Consider the following 15,667-nt stretch of genomic DNA (forward strand, 5'->3'; position numbering starts at 1 on the left):
AATTAATATTGGAGAAGTCACAGTAGAAAGATGGAGTTGGGAAGCTTTAGCCTTTAGCCACACAAACACACGGTGATTCCTTGTGTAAAATTCCTGGAGGTGAAACTTTATAATGGATCAGAGCGCGGTCAAGCGAACATGAATCAAGACGGAAAGTCAACCAGCAGGTTTCGGTGAGAAAATTGTGGTTAAAAAGTCGCTTCTTACCGGAGAAAATCTGAGCTTGTGTCGTCCATAAAGCTGCCGTCGACTCCCATGAGACACTGGCGTCAAGACACCCGTGGAGACACCCTTCCGACTATCAGGTACTATTTAACTCACTAAAACACTAGCAACACAATAGAAAGATAAGGGATTTCCCAGAATTATCCTATTAAATGTGTCTAAAAACATTGGAATCCGTCCCAATCGCGTTTTTTTTTCTAGTCCGTCGCTATCAATATCCTCAAACACGAATCTTTCATCCTCGCTCAAATTAATGGGGAAATTGTTGTTTTCTCGGTCCGAATAGCACTTTTTGTTGGAGGCTCCCATTATAAACAATGGGAATATGTGAGGAGCCCCCACACGGGTGACGTCATCGTCTGCGACTTCCGGTAGAGGCAGGGCATTTCTCTTAGCGCCGAAAGTTGCAAACTTTATCGTGGATGTTCTCTACTAAATCCTTTCAGCAAAAATATGGCAATACCGCGAAATGATCAAGTATGACACATAGAATGGACCTGCTATCACCGTTCGAATAAGAAAATCTCATTTCAGTAGGCCTTTAAGATGACAGGAACAAAACACCTTTGTATAAAAAACATTAGACTACTATATTTAAAAAAAAAAAAGCCACTTCCTTACTTGTCACGATCCCACACGAAGATCCACCAATCAGGACAGACTTTGTCAATTTACAGATAGTCTTCCGGGAAAGGTCAAACTGTGGCTGTGAAAACGATGATGCTGTGTTCAAAATGTAAATTATTCAAAATCAGACATACTTTATCAATCCCCGAGGGGAAATTAAATATTTCAGTACAATCCCATTCAAGATCAGACAAACATTACAGGGAGACAGAACAGGATCGCCGACGGGTCTGCCAACATCCAGCGTCCCTTACAAAAAAGATGAGATACAGGTAAACAAGGGGGGGGGGGGGGGGGGGGTTTAAGCCTGGGCCCCCGAAGAGGGGGTCCAGACTGAGGCCAAGGGGAAAAAACAACTCCTAACCATAGTACACATCCCTCTTACATGTGTGTAAGAAGGAAACTTCAAACATCAAAGAAAACAAAGGACATTAAAGACATTAAAAAAGATCAGAGCTGATGCAACCAGCCACTTCTACATACAGCTATGAATTAAAAGTAAAAGAAACATATACACTGTGGTGGCCTGTGTGGTGTTCCACGCCATCGTCTGCTGGGGTGGAGAGAGTATGGCCAGAGACAGGAGCAGACCCAACAAAGCAACCAAGAGACCCGACTCCACTCTCGGCCGCCAACCAACTCTCGGCCAGTGTCCAGTCCGCATGGATGAGCGAGGATATGTCCAAGAAGACCGAGGTGTCCGACACCTGTTCATTCAGCCAAGACACTGTGAAGCTTGTCCGTCCCGGCGCTCAGTGCTATCTCCGCAGCCCTGTCTCATCATCCGCATCCCCTCCAGTCCCTCCAAACGGACTCTGGTGTGGCAGACATCCAGCTGCTGGTCTCCATGGCCAAAAGGCTCTCCGGAAGGCAGATCCAGAAGTCCACAAAAAAGCACCGCAGAAGTCACGATAGTGCCACCCCTTGTCACACAGTCCTAAAGGGTCCCGTACCATAAGGCAAAAAAAAAAAAAAAAAAAGATATATATACATACATATATATATATACATACATATATATATATATATATATATATATATATATATATATATATATATATATATATATATATATATACATACATATATATATATATATATATATATATATATATATATATATATATATATATATATATATATATATATATATATATATATATATATATATGTAAATGGTAAATGGGTTGTACTTATATAGCGCTTTTCTACCCCTTTTTAAGGAGCCCAAAAGCGCTTTCACAATATTTCCACATTCGCCCATTGACACACTGACGATGAGAGCTGCCATGCAAGGCGCTCACCAGGACCCATCAGGAGCAAGGGTGAAGTGTCTTGCCCAAGGACACAACAGACGTGACTAGGATGGTAAAGGGTAGGGATTGAACCAGTACCCCTCAGATTGCTGGCACAGCCACTCTACCAACTTCGCCACGCCGTATATATACATATGGGACGGCGTGGAGCAGTGGGAGAGTGGCCCTGCGCAACCCGAGGGTCCCTGGTTCAATCCCCACCTGGTACCAACCTCGTCACATCAAGACATTTCACCCTTGCTCCTGATGGGTGCTGGTTAGCGCCTTGCATGGCAGCTTCCGCCGTCAGTGTGTAAATGTGTGTGTGAATGGGTGAATGTGGAAGTAGTGTCAAAGTGCTTTGAGTACCTTGAAGGTAGAAAAGCGCTATACAAGTACAACCCATTTATTATCATTTATATACATACCGTATTTCCTTGAATTTCCGCCGGGGCGCTAATTAATTTAAAACCTCTTCTCACTCCTGCGCTTACCAGAGGCATGCGGTAAAAGTAAGCATGCGCTAATTATTTTAAAACCTCTTCTCACTCCGGCACTTACCAAAGGTATGCAGTAAAAATTTGAGTGTGATGTAAGCTTGGACCTTAAATCCTACTGAATAGCTCTTAATCTTCTTCCCTTTATGCAAGTTCAAATGACCGGTATTGAAATCAGCCTCCTCCATTTTGAAAATGATGACAGGGGAAGTATCACTCGTGATGTCACGAGTTTGACCAGGCGGTAATACTAAGCATGCGCTAATTATTTTGCGAAGCGAGTTTGACCCGGCAGTAATTCAAGGCAGGCGCATACTATATGCCCTGCGGCAATTCAAGGAAATACGGTATATAGCCCTAGTGTGTATATGTGAGTGTGAATGATGTCTGTCTATCTGTGTTGGCCCTGCGATGAGGTAGGGACTTGTCCAGGGTGTACGCCGCCTTCTGCCTGAATGCAGCTGAGATAGGCTCCAGCGACCCCCCGCGACCCCAAAAGGAACAAGTGGTAGGAAAATGGGAGGATGGATGGATGGATATATATATTTATTTATGTATGTATAGTCCATTCTATTTTAATTACTTTATTGAGTTTACAACAAAAAAACAATAGGGTACCATTGATGTATTATATTAAGCTAATTTTCTATTATTGGATAGAACCATACAATTAAAAAGGCTTTTAAAGTATGTTGAAGATGAATGGCTCCTAATTAGTGTCTTTGCTAACGCCTTATTGTGTCCTTCTTCTTTTACAACGTCAACATGAAACATTATAAAATAGTCATCATTTTTGCGCACTATGTCACAAAGTGAGACAAAATATCAAAACAGTAGAGAACCCCAGACAGGGATATTAGAAGATGCTTTCAAAAAAAAGGAACAATAAAGATGAAAAGGACATCAAACGTAAGTTTCATGACTGATGTCTTGTGCATAGCCTGTGACGCACACACACACACGCACACACGCACACACACGCACGCACGCACACACACGCACACACACGCACACCCACAAACACATTCTTGTATTTGTTACCAAAATGCCGACCTCTTTAGGACCAGCCTTTCTACATATATAAAGATTAGTATTCACAACAATAATAACATAAACATACTATGCAAATATGAAAAAGCTTGTTGTGAAAAATGAGTTGGAATTTCACAAGAAAAAGGTCTCAATTTCACACAAAAAATACTTTTGACAGTATTATAATAAAAGTCGTAATTCTACTCACAGCAAGTCAGAATTTTACAAGAAAAACTGAACATTTGTGAAATAATATGATCATTTGGAATTTTGCTCAATAACAGTCGCAATTTTACAAGAAAAGCCAGTCTGCAATTTTTTGAAAAGAGTCTTAATTTTACTCAACAAAAGTCAGTTTTATAAGAAAACTTTACAATGTTTGCAATAATAATCGGAATTTTACTTGGCAAAAGCATGACAAAAGTCATGATTTTACTCCAAAATTGTCACTATTTCACAAGAAAAACTAAAAAAGTTGGCTATTGTGACAAAAGTCAGAATTTTATATGACAAATGTCACCATTTTGCATTAAAAAGTAATGATTTTACATAGAAAAGTAATAATCATACAGAAAATATTGCAATATTACAGAAACAGAAATATTAGAAATTGTTCCCAATTTTATAGTAAAAAAGTCCATCCATTCTGAGGAAAAAACTGTTTTTAGTTAAAAAAAAACAACAACATATTTTGTAATCTTGTTTGTAATTTGTCTTTAATCTTCATTATGTATTTCAAGTTATTACAGTATGTCTCTAGAGTCATACTTTTTAAAAAAAAATACATTTTGGGAAAAGGGCCCACATTTTAATGTCTTACACACACTTGTTATTACATATGTTGGCCAGAGCGGGAGCACTTCAAATTTTTACACACACTTGTTATTTCATATGTTGACCAGAGGGGGAGCACTTGCAAAACTGACACACAGTAAATTAGAAAAATCCCTCCTATTTGGGACCCCCTTTAATTTGATAGAGTTCACCACCAGGGGTGCAAATGAGACATTTTCTATTAAATGCAATAGTTTTCCGTATAGGGACCATGATTTTGGTCCTAACTTGTTCACATATAGACAATATTGTGATAAAAGTCAGAATTTTATATGACAAATTTCACCATTTTGCATAAAAAAATATTTTACATAAAAATTAATAATTTTACAAGAAAATATTGCAATATTACAGAAATAATATTAGAAACTGTTCCCAATTTTATAAGAAAAAAGTCAACACAATGTGAGAAAAAGACTGCTTTTAGTTAAAAAACATTTTTTTAATCTCTTGTTTGTAATTTGTTTTTAATCTTCATTATTTACTTCAAATTATTACAGTATGTCTCTATAGACATATTTTTATTTATTTTTTTATGTATTTTGGCAAAAGGGGGCACATGCACCAGCGCCCCCCGCGACCCCGAAGGGAATAAGCGGTAGGAAATGGATGGATGGATGGGGGCACATTTTAATTTCTTACACACACATGTTATTACATATGTTGGCCAGAGGAAGAGCACTTCAAATTTTTACACATACTTGTTATTTCATATGTTGACCATAGGGAGAGCACTTTCAAAACTGACACACAGTCAATTAGAACAATCCCTCCTATTCGGGACCACCCTAAATTTGATAGAGTTCACCACCAGGTGTGCAAATGAGACATTTTCTATTAGATGCAAAGGTTTTCCGTATTGGGCCCATGATTTCAGTCCTAACTTCTTCACATATAGAAGGTAATCTCATATGTCTCAAGAAGGGTAGAAATACAAGAACACACAAACACACACACACACAGGCATCACTAAACTTTAATTAAACTGCAATTAAGGCAAGCAAAATATTAGAAATTACTCTCTGTATGCAGAACAGCTGTGCACAACCACAATATGAAATCAGTACATAGAAGAAAGTGTCTGTCAAACATGCTTTTGCCAGGCAGATTATTCACTCTCCACTTACACTCTTATTATGAAAAACTCTATTTGGAATGAGGTTCTATCAGTAAAATGTGTTTAACGTCGTGTATTTTCATGATGTCATTAACAAGGCGGGGGGACTTCTCAGGCTTCGCTACACATCTTAAAGCATTGCGCTCTGCCAATATAGTCAGTCATTTGCAGACTTATCTATTAAGCAACCATCCATCCTTTTTCTACCGCTTATTCCCTTTGGAATAAGCATATTTACATATTTTGGCCTAAATCAAGTCTTATGTTGTAGTACAGTAGTACCTCAACTTGTAATTTAACTGGTTCTGTGACAGAGCTCCCATCTCAAAATACTTGTATCTAAAGTCAGTGGAATTAATTGAAATACATTTAATTGCTGCTTGGCCCCCCAAAACAGCACAATTTTAACATGCAATGCCTTTTCAAAAGATAAAGCGTATTGTTTAAAAAAGATTTAAAAAAAAACAATACAATAAAATGTATCACAAAGAGTTTTACAGTTTTATGAAGTTATGCAATAATTATGTACAGCATTTAGCTGAGTGAAGGGACTTCTACGGTATCTTCTGCCAGCTCTGTCGCTGTCAAACACCCTACCAGCAGCTTTTCCATATTTTTATGGATAAATGTCCGCTGTTTAGATATTATCTTAACGTTCTTAGCTGGCGTTAGACCCATTCTGTTTCAGTATGGGGCCTACTTCAATAAGTTGGCAACACTTTTTTAAGTGCATAAAAATCATCTTCTTTTTCTCAGTACTGTCCTTCACAGTCACTTATACCGAGGACTTAACAAAACAAAGTTATCTATCTCTAGCAATAAGCTAATACTAGTGAGTAAGACCAGGATCCCTATTCCTAAAGATTCTTATCTGAAATACTTGCTCATAGTGGCCAAACTGTAAGAAAATCCTTCGAATCATGAATGTTTTCTGAGAATTTCCCCTAATATTAAAAGTAGATCTTAGTAAAGATACAAGCTACTACGAAAGAATCCTAGTTCTTAAGAGAGCTTCTAAGGTGAGATCTGTTAAGAGCAGGGAAAAGGACTTTTAAACGGATTAGGAGTTCCATAGGTAGAGGACAAAATGGCGGATGTAAGCGACAGAAAATATATATTCCAGACACTGCATGACGGTGAATTAACTAAACACTACAGATTGAATTGTGCAGGAATCATGTTTGTGGTTGATCTCTTTAGAGATACATTTACTTCTCAGAATCAACGCCACAACGCAATACCACCTGAAATAAAAGCTAACCCATATTGTGTCTTATTGCTTGTATTCCGTCACTTGACTTCTTCCCGGAAACTTTCTGAGTACAAAAGAGGCTCAATCTTCCTGCAAAAAGCAGATAGGAGCACAAAATCTAACTATGCAATGGAACAGATCCTTATGATGTATGAAAAAAAGATTAGTCGAGTGATATCAAAGATTACGTCGGCCGCGTTCACAGACATCTGGAACGATTGTGCTGCAGACGCCATTCTGCAAACCCCGTTTGTAAATTGGTGCCTTCACAGATGTGTAAGTTACTCATGCCTTGGGCACTAATGCACCCCCATACCATCACAAATGCTGGCTTTTGAACTTTGCGTCCATAACAGTCTGGATGGTTCGCTTCCCCTTTGGTCCCGATGTTGAATATTTCCCCCAAAAATTTGAATAGTGGACTCGTCAGACCACAGAACACTTTTCCACTTTGCATCAGTCCATCTTAGATGATCTCGGGCCCAGAGAAGCCGGCGGCGTTTCTGGATGTTGTCAATAAATGGCTTTCACTTAGCACAGTAGAGCTTTAACTTGCACTTACAGATGTAGCGACCAACTGTATTTAGTGACAGTGGTTTTCTGAAGTGTTCCTGAGCCCATGTGGTGATATCCTTTAGAGATTGATGTCGTTTTTTTATACACTGCCGTCTGAGGGATCGAAGGTCACGGTCATTCAATGTTGGTTTCCGGCCACGCCGCTTACGTGGAGTGATTTCTCCAGATTCTCTGAACCTTTTGATGATCTTATGGACCGTAGATGTTGAAATCCCTAATTTCTTACAATTGCACTTTGAGAAACGTTGTTCTTAAACTTTTTGACTATTTGCTCACGCAATTGTGGACAAAGGGGTGTACCTCGCCCCATCCTTTCTTGTGAAAGACTGAGCATTTTTTGGGAAGCTGTTTTTATACCCAATCATGGCACCCACCTGTTCCCAATTAGCCTGCACACCTGTGGGATGTTCCAAATAAGTGTTTGATAAGCATTTCTCAACTTTAGCAGTATTTATTGCTTCTTTGTCACGTGTGGCTGGCATCAAATTCTAAAGTTAATGAAAATTTGCAACAACAAAAAAAGTTTATCAGTTTGAACATCAAATATGTTGTCTTTGTAGCATATTCAACTGATTATGGCTTGAAAATTATTTGCAAATCATTATATTCCGTTTATATTTACATCTAACACAATTTCCCAACTCATATGGAAACAGGGTTTGTACATGACAAAACAGATGAAAACTTAGAAAAGCATGGAGATGTACAACTTCTTTGTGTGTGACTGGGTCAAGGATATTGGTATCAAGACTCTTGGATAAATATGCATAGATTTTGCTCGAGTAAGGTTGCCTTTCATGATTTTACTTCGCGTCAACTAGCATGTTTGTTAATGTTTGCAAGCGCCGTTTACAAATATGCGTGTTTTCCCCGTCTTCATCAAAATATAACTATAGATGTCAACATTGTGTATGTGCTGGAAGCTTCATTTACGATTGCTGCCTTTGGTAAAAGCTTAATTACGTTGTGTTCACAATTGCTTTCTTTTATTTAGAGTTGGTGGTTTTTGAAACACTCTTAGCAAAACATGTGCTTAAAAAGTACAAATAATATCAAGATTATACTTAAATGGGTAATAATAACCGTTAAAAATATATTGTCGCGCTTGTATCGCGAAAACATGACAACTTGAAGTGTCTTTTGACACACAAAAAAGTGTGCGCCGGTTATTCCATCAAAGACGAGACTGCTTACCTCAAAGAGACTCAAAAAGGGGGTCACAACAAACCTGACGGTCACTTAAAGGGGCTGCACCAAATTACTCACTCTTAACTACATACTGTATATCAGGGGTAGGGAACCTATGGCTCTAGAGCCAGATGTGGCTCTTTTGTTGACTGCATCTGGCTCTCTGATAAGTCTGCGCTGACATTGCTTAACACGATAAGTAATGAATAATTCCACTTGTAATCACAGTGTTAAAAATAACGTACAAAATATAAAAAAAATTCATGCACTTTTAATCCATCCATTCATTTTCTACCGCACCTGTTAAAGAACTTGTGTTAATGGTAAGAAGTTATTTATTTATTATTGGTTATTGTGGGGCTTGCCCTCCTGGAGGTTCTTCAGACCACCAAGCACCAACATGAGAGCCTGTTTCAGGTTTGCAATATTGTTTTATTTTTCAATAAGTCTCTCAGTTGCTTTCCAGCAATTGTCTTTTTCTCTTTCTCTTTCGCCCTCGCTCGTGCTTTGGCTCCAGCTCCAACCCTGTCTCTCTTCCTGGCTGCTGCTTATAACAGAGCGACAGGTGATTAGATAACAATGGGCCATCTACGCACCTGTCACTGATTTTGAGGCCGATCCTGGAAACACCCCGCTTCGCTGCAGGTCCGCAGGCCACGCCCCCCCCATAACAATATTATTACAAAGAATTAGAGACTTATTATACTGTAGAAGTGTTGGTCTTACTTAAAAATGCACGCATTTAATTGTGTTCATCCATCCATCCATTTTCTACCGCTTATTCCCTTTTGGGGTCGCGGGGGGCGCTGGCGCCTATCTCAGCTACAATCGGGCGGAAGGCGGGGTACACCCTGGACAAGTCGCTACCTCATCGCAGGGCCTAATTGTGTTCAGTGTTAAGAAAATATTATTTGGCTCTTTTGTAAATACATTTTAAAATATTTGGCTTGTTGGCTCTCTCAGCCAAAAAGGTTCCCGACCCCTGCTATATATGAATGCTAAACAAGAACAACATTGTTATGTGCACAATAGAACAGTGGCAAAATATAATGAGGACCAAATCAAGTAAACAGGTGTGGTGAATTATGCGCTACAATATCAAACAAACCTTTAACCAAGTAGTCACTGCACACTCATGCATTCTTTAACTCTGCTCCCTTGGACTTTAGTGTGAGCTGCATGCACTGCAACAATTGAAATCTACGTAAGATTGAATATCTCAAATAAGGGTGATATTTGCTTATTTTCTGTCTGATAAGATAATTCTTCTCACAAAGCAGATTTTATGTTAGTGTTTTACGTGTTTTGGTCCTAAATTATCTCAATAACATGTTGCTGAGATTTTATGAGCTATAATGAGTAAAACATGCTTGAAACTAGAATATCAACTGTTGCAAAGCTGTGTCATCAACACTCACAAGTATAAAACTGCTCTTTCAAAGTAAGAATTTCTTATTTCATGCATGAACTAAAAAAATCAGGACTTTGACACAATCGTGTCTCATAATTAAAACAGATGACAGCCAAATGAACTTTGCTGTTTTATTTTCAATGAAACAATAGACAATAAGTACTCATATAGTAGTACAGTTGGCACAGTACAGCAAGCTGACAGTTCATATTTAAACATTTAACATGTGACATTTCATACAATTTTGAACAATAATAGTACATGCATATTGAGATAAATTTTTCAAAATTACAATTAAAAAAATGTTTTTTTATATATATATATATATATATATATATATATATATACGCAGTATATGTAGGTGTGGGAAAAATCACAAAACTACTTCATCTCTACAGAACTGTTTCATGAGGGGTTCCCTCAATCATCAGAAGATTGAGGGAACCCCTCATGAAACAGTTCTGTAGAGATGAAGTAGTCTTGTGATTTTTCCCACACCTACATATTGCGCTCTACCACAGTATCGAGCACTATTCTCTGGATAATCCAATCAAGACACACACACACACACACATATATATATATATATATATATATATATATATATATATATATATATATATATTAAACCACCACACATTTTGAGCATTTTTAGGCCTTAATATTAATGATGGTTCACTTCTTTTTACACTTTATGAAGGATAAGAATGTTCACAGATGAGAAGTTTGCATTAAACCTAAATTAAATTTGAGTCTGTTTCAAAGCATGTTCTTGTTCTTACAATAATAACTATAATATCCACTACAATACTCCATGATTTCTAAGTGGGAAAACTTGCAAAATGGCATGGTGTTCAAATACTTATTTTCTTGACTGTATATATATATATATATATATATAAATATATATATATATATATATATTCCTTGCGCACTAATGACTGAAAGAGCACGCACTTAGCGCGATGATGTCATTTTATTGATGGGAAAATGCAAGAAATGTAATGCTGAGCGCATATCATTATGTCAAGATAATGGCACTAGCATTTACTTAATTTAAGAATATTTGTCAACATATTGACAAAAAAGGTCTCATATTTGTTTTTCTATCAAGAAAAGTGCACTTGTTATTAGTGAGAATATAAATATTTTAAGGTATTTTTGGGTTCATTGAGGTTAGCTAATTTTACTTGTTTTGGAAATCTTGACAAGTCAAATTTTCTTGTATTATTGGCAGATAATTTTGCTTAGTTCAAGTTAATTAGCCCCTATCTTTTAATTTTTTTGTCTTGTTTTTGAACACCGACTTTTTGCAGTGTGCTTTTTTCTTGTCGTTTCATAAAAATCTTGCACTCTTCCTCCTTTTTGATTACTTCTCAAGGAGCTCTGAAGAAATAAAAAAATTTTTTTGCGATTTGAATGATTTGTACAGCTGAAAACCACACAAGCATAGGGCATGTTTTTCTTCCAGAAAGGCTTATGGCGCTTTGTACCCATTAAGGTGGTACAGCATTGGGGTGGTATAGCTCGGTGGGTAGAGTGGCCGTGCCAGCAACTTGAGGGTTCCAGATTCGATCCCCGCTTCCGACATCCTAGTCAATGCCCTTGTGTCCTTGGGCAAGACACTTTACCTGTCTGCTCCCAGTGCCACCCACACTGGTTTAAATGTAACTTAGATATTGGTTTTCACTATGTAAAGTGCTTTGAGTCACTAGAGAAAAAGTGCTATATAAATATAATTCATTTCACGTCACATTGAAAAGAGAGCTAGCTTGACCACCAGGCATATTCATTGGGCCGGACGTGAGTCGGACGTGTCTGACATCGATGCAAGCGGAGCCAATTTTACCTTCCTAAATACACTGCAAAAAGTCAGTGTTCAAAAACAACAACAAAAAATACAAAAATTTGGGGTATTTTATTTGGACTAAGCAAAATTATCTGCCAATGGAACAAGAAAATCTGGCTCGTCAAGACTCTCCAAAACAAGTAAAATTAGCTAACCTCAATGAACCCAAAAATACCTTAAAATAAGTATATTCTCACTAATAACAATTGCACTTTTCTTGGTAGAAAAAAATGAAACCTTTTTGTTCAATATGTTGAAAAATCTTCTTAAATTAAGTGAATGCTAGTGCCATTATCTTGACATAATGATATGCGCTCGGCATCATTAATTTTTTTTTTCATGCTTGAAGTAAGAAATTATTACTTTAAAAAAGTAGTTTTATACATGTGAGTGTTGGCGACACAGCTTTGTAACAGTTGATTGTCACGTTGGAAACGCATTGTGATGCGCGTGGTGTCACCCCAAGATGCAAATGGACCAAGGCAGGCAGGAATTGCAGGTAGGAACTTGGTTTAATATACAAAAAGTAAAAGAACACTGGTACAAAACAGCAAAGAAAAGGCGTGCCTGAATGCACGAGAAGCTAATGCTAACGAGCAGCGAGTTCAAAGAGTCCAAAATAGCGTGCCGAGCGCACGAGAAGCTAAGGCGTAACTTAGCACAAGTCTTTACAAAGCCGAGAAACCAACGTGAATGTTGCATGTAGCAAACAACGAACCAAGAATGAACTGAGGTTGCAGGTAGACTTAAATACTAAAGCAAAAAATTACAACAGGTGTGCGTCAAAAAGCATAGCAGGTGGAACAAATGAGAAACCATGGTAGCAAGACAAAACAAGGAAGTGCACAAACCAACCCAAAAATCCAAATAACAAACGATCCGGGCGGCGGATCGTAACAGTTGATATTCTAGTTTCAAGCATGTTTTACTCAATGCAGGTCATTAAATCTTAGCAACAAGCTGTAATATCTTACTGAGATCATTTAGGACCAAAACCCTTAAAACAAGTAAAACACCCTAACATAAAATCTGCTTAGTGTTATCAGACAGAAAATAAGCAAATATCACCCTTACTTGGGATATTTAATCTTACTTAGATTTCAGCTTTTGCAGTGTACCAAATTAGGTTGAAATGTTGAAAGTGCAAAATTACCAGCATGGCAATTAATATGAGCAAATAAATATAACTATCACTACGTCACATAAACCGTCCTCTCCCTATGATCAGTGTCAGAGCGTGGTCCGCATTGCCGGCAGACAGTCAGACCTGTTTCCAGTGAGGGTTGGACTCGTCCAGGGCTGCCCTTTGTCACCGATTTTTATGGACGGAATTTCTAGGCGCAGATAGAGCGTGAAGGATTTGAATATTTTTAAAGCTAACTACGCATTTTTCTAGCGTACACATACACCTAATAAAATGAGTACATTGATATTTCTATTATATTTCTGCATGCCAACTACCATATAGTTATGATAGTAAATCATTAGGAATTAATGCAAATGGTTAGTTTTAGTAAGTCATATAATGGGACACTCAATAAAGCCCTGACATGAGGGTGCAAGGTATTTGCGAGCGGCAATAATCATCAAGATAAGCCTGCAGAGGAACAGTAACCATTGAAACCGCAGTCAGAAGGGACAAACCCAACCCAACCCCCGTTTAGGCTAGGAAAGAGAAGACAGACATTTTGTGAGGAGCCAGAGGAAGCAGGGTGTCTCCCTTTCCCTGCTTGAGGCCATGAGGGAATTGTATTTCTTTGCTTCAAACAATCACTCTGTCAAATAAATCTAAGAAGGTGAATCTGAAAATTGACAACGACTTGGTGAGCTTGTTTAGAGTTTAAACGAACACGCGTAGGAGGAAAAAATTCTCTTACCATTAGGGCGTTGAGGGGATCCGGTTTGGTGGCTGCAGGATTGGGTCTCTGCTTAGATGATGTGGTCCTGCTGGCTTCATCTGACCAGGATCTTCAGGTCTTACTGGATCAGTTCGTAGCACTCACTGGGATGAGAATCAGCACTTTCAAGTCCAGGTCCATGGTTCTCGCCCTGAAAAGGGTGACGTGCCATCTCCAGGTTGGGGAGGAGATTTTTCCCCAAGTACCTCAGGGTCTTGTTCACGAGTGAGGGAAGAGTGGATTGTATCAGTCCATCTTGGTGAAGGAGCTGAGCCGGAAGGCAAAGCTCTAAATTTACCGGTTGCTCTACGTTCCTATGCTCACCTATGGTCATGAGCTTTAGATTGCGACCAAAAAGACAAGGTCACGGGTACAAGTGGCCGAAATGAGTTTCCTCCGTCGGGTGGCGGGGCTCTCTAAAGAGCCGTGTCCTTCGAGAGGAGCTCGAGAGGAGCTCAGAGTAAAGCCGGAAACCAGATGAGGTGGTTTGGGCATCTTGTCAGAATGCCACCCAAACACCTCTCTGGGGAGGTGTTTAGGGTGCGTCCGACCAGTAGGAGACCACGGGAAAGACCTAGGACACGGTGGAGGGACAGCTGGCCTGGGAACGCCTCGGGATTCCCCGGCAAGAGCTGGACGAAGTGGCTGGTGAGAGAGAATTCTGGGCTTTTCTGCTTAGGCTGCTTCCCCTGTGACCTGATTTCGAGTAAGCGGAAGAAGATGAACGGATGGATGGACTATGTGAATACTGTAGAAGTGGGCCTAAGTTTTCACAGATCCATCCGTTTTTCTACTGCTTCACCCTCTTTGGAGTTGCAGGGGGGGCTGGAGCCTATCCCAGCTGCATTCAGTCGGAAGGCAGTGTACACCCTGGACAAGTCGCCAACTCATTGCATTTTTTAGGATCATTTTAAAGTATAACTTACGATTCATTGAACAGATATTTTCTTCTATTTGAAATACTGTTAACAAATACACAAGGTTTCATAAGATTCAATTCTGTGATTAAGTTTATCGATTTGAGGATCTGTCCTTTGCCCATTATTACCAAAAGTATATATTTTTTATCTAGCTTTGAGGATCAACCAACCACAATTTTTAAAAATGATGACTCATACCTTGCAACAGGGTCAACAAGAAGGTACCTCACAAAGATAGGAGTTTCTGTCCATTCCTTTCTCAGAGTTCTTAGACAATGTTCTGGAATCACTCCTAAGCCAAGACTCCTTGCTATGAATTTTTAGGTTAAGTCAGGAGCTCTATGAGAGGATTTACAGAATCTTTAGGAATACGGACCCAGATGTTTAAGGTTGGATCAGGCGAGGCTAACTGTGACATTTGCTATGCAAACTAATGGCTGGGACGCTTATAACTCAAATGTTTGCATGCAACTGCAACTTAACCTTTGACCAAAAAACGGTAATTTTCTGCATTTTTTTTTCCATCTTCATAATAGTAAATGGGTTGTACTTGTATAGCGCTTTTCTACCTTCAAGGTACTCAAAGCGCTTTGACACTACTTCCACATTTACCCATCCACACACACATTCACACACTGATGGAGGGAGCTGCCATGCAAGGCGCTAACCAGCACCCATCAGGAGCAAGGGTGAAGTGTCTTGCTCAAGGACACAACGGACGTGACGAGGTTGGTACTAGGTGGGGATTGAACCTGGGACCCTCGGGTTGCGGACGGCCACTCTTCCACTGTGCCACGCCGTTAATAAAAATAATAATAGATTTTATTTGTCTACATTGATTGAATAAACAACCTCAAATTGCTACAGTGTATTAAAAATAAAATATATATAATATAAAAATAAAAAGATAATAAAAATAAAAACTATAACAGCCTAATAGCTACAA

This window comes from Nerophis ophidion, linkage group LG15 (genome assembly GCF_033978795.1).
Source record: "Nerophis ophidion isolate RoL-2023_Sa linkage group LG15, RoL_Noph_v1.0, whole genome shotgun sequence".
Classification (NCBI taxonomy): Eukaryota; Metazoa; Chordata; class Actinopteri; order Syngnathiformes; family Syngnathidae; genus Nerophis; species Nerophis ophidion.